This window comes from Papio anubis, chromosome 20, assembly GCF_008728515.1.
Source record: "Papio anubis isolate 15944 chromosome 20, Panubis1.0, whole genome shotgun sequence".
Taxonomy (NCBI): Eukaryota; Metazoa; Chordata; class Mammalia; order Primates; family Cercopithecidae; genus Papio; species Papio anubis.
The window spans coordinates 19690358-19692818 of record NC_044995.1 but is presented as its reverse complement, the minus strand read 5'-3'; positions in this window follow the sequence as shown (position 1 = coordinate 19692818).

Sequence of the window (2461 nt, the reverse complement as noted above, 5' to 3'; positions counted from 1 at the left end):
TCTCCAAGGAAGCAGTAACAAAAATATGGAGAAGAAATAATAAATGACACAGAATTTGAGAACAAACATTTGATTTGTTTCCATAAATTGTGACAAACCTCAACTGACTACAAATTGAGACAAAAGAATCAATTGAGACAAAGCGTCAATTGATTAACCTTAAAATAACCTTCTTAAAAGATATGTGTATATATATATATTTTTAATCATCCATAAACATATTAGAAAAAGTACAAATCAACAGATATGTAAGTTGTAGACAAGTGTTGACTTTTTAAAACACAAGTGTGATTTAAATAGAATGAAATACAACAATCCGAAGTGAATAGTTGATAAGATTTTTTCATCAACTTAATTGAAGTATAATTTACATATAACAAAATGCAACCATATGTCTACGTTCATGCAAATACCACCTTGTAAGAAATGCCTTTCCTGACTACCTTATCTAAATTAGCCCTGCCCAGAGTTCAGAGACCAGCCTGACCAAAATGGAGAAACCCCTTCTCTACTAAATAATACAAAATTAGCCTGGCATGGTGGAGCATGTCTGTAATCCCAGTTACTCAGGAGGCTGAGGCAAGAGGATCGCTTGAACCTGGGAGGCGGAGGTTGCGGTGAGCCGAGATCGTGCTGTTGCACTCCAGCCTGGGCAACAAGAGCCAAATTCCATCTCAATAAAAAAAAGGGCCAGGTGCAGTGGCTCATGATTGTAATTCCAGCACTTTGGGAGGCCAAGGTGGGCCATTCTTTACATTCATAAGGTGGGAAGATTGCTTGAGGACAGGAATTCAAGACCAGCCTGGGTAACAAAGCAAGACTCCAACTCTACTGAAATAAAAAATAAAAACTTAGCTGGTTGTCATGGTGCTGCTGGGAGTATAGCAGTGAGGATGACCAGAGATCACTCTTGTCACGATCTTGGATTTGGCCGATTTCTTTACTGCAAGATGTTTTATCAGCAAGGTCCTTATGACCTGTATCTTATGCTGACTTCTTATCTCATTTTATGACTTAGAATGCCTTAACTGTCTAGGAATGCAGCCCAGTAGGTTTCAGTGTTATTTTACACAGCTCCTATTCAAGAAGTTGTTCTGGTTTACATGCCTCTGACATAACCATGCAGTGAACAAGTCTATTGGCTCCATTTATTCAATAGCATGTGTTCATATTTGGATGATCCCAACAATATTTCAACTTTCTCATTGTCATTTTATCTGTTATGGTGACCTATGAGTATCTTTGGCACCACTACTTGTTTTAGGGCATCACAAACTGTGTCCATATAAGACAGCAAACATAACTGATAAATGTGGTGTGTGTTCTGACTACAAACTTAATTGATAAACACTGTGTGTGTTCTGACTGCTCCACTGACTAGCTCACCGCAACATCCGCCTCCCGAGTTCAAGCGATTCTCCAGCCTTGCCTCCTGAATAGCTGGGATTACGGATATACGCCACCATGTCTGGCCAATTTTGTATTTTAGTAGAGATGGGGTTTCAACATGTTGGCCAGGCTGGTCTTGAACTCTTAACCTCAGGTGATCCACCCACCTCAGCCTCTGAAAGTCCTGGCATTACAGGTGTGAGCCACCTCGCCCGGCTTGGAATTTCTAATATAAATTGCCCAGTGGATCCAAAGGAGAAGGTGCACACAGACTTTAGTTTTGCTTGCTTTCTTTCCAGCAAGGGCTCTCTTAGCCACCTTTGCAGATATGGGCTAAAGTAGACAGGGAAGTAGACAGGGAAGTGAGGCTTAAAAGGAAGCCAGTAGTCAAACACGAAAAATGTAGTCACACTTATTTATTATAAAAAAAACTATTACTATCCAGGCACAGTGGCTCACGCCTGTAATCCCAGCACTTTGGGAGGCTGAGGCAGGGGGATCACAAGGTCAGGAGTTTGAGACCACCCTGACCAACACAATAAAACCCCGTCTCTACTAAAAATACAAAAATTAGCCCAGCATGCTGGTGCATGCCTGTAATCTCAGCTACTCAGGAGGCTGAGGCAGGAGAATAACTTGGACCTGGGAGGCAGAGGTTGCAGTGAGCCAAGATAGCGCCACTGCACTCCAGCCTGGGCAACAGAGCAAGACTCTGTCTCAAAACAAAACAAAAGACAAAAACAACTATTACCATAAACATTTTACCAATTAGTAATTTTGGCACAGAGAATTTACATAATTAGCCTAATGTCACATAGGTAGTAAATGGTTGTCTTTTGTCATTGACCACATTCTCTAATATGAATTTGTATAACTTCAACAAGCTTTGAATCATGATAGAAAACTCATCTACACTCATTATCAATTTCTTTTAGTATTAAATGTCCTAATTTTGTTGGGTGGATCACGAGGTCAGGATATCGAGACCATCCTGGCTAACACAGTGAAACTCTGTCTCTACTAAAAATAGAAAAACAAAAAAATTAGCTGGGCATGGTGGCAGATGCCTGTA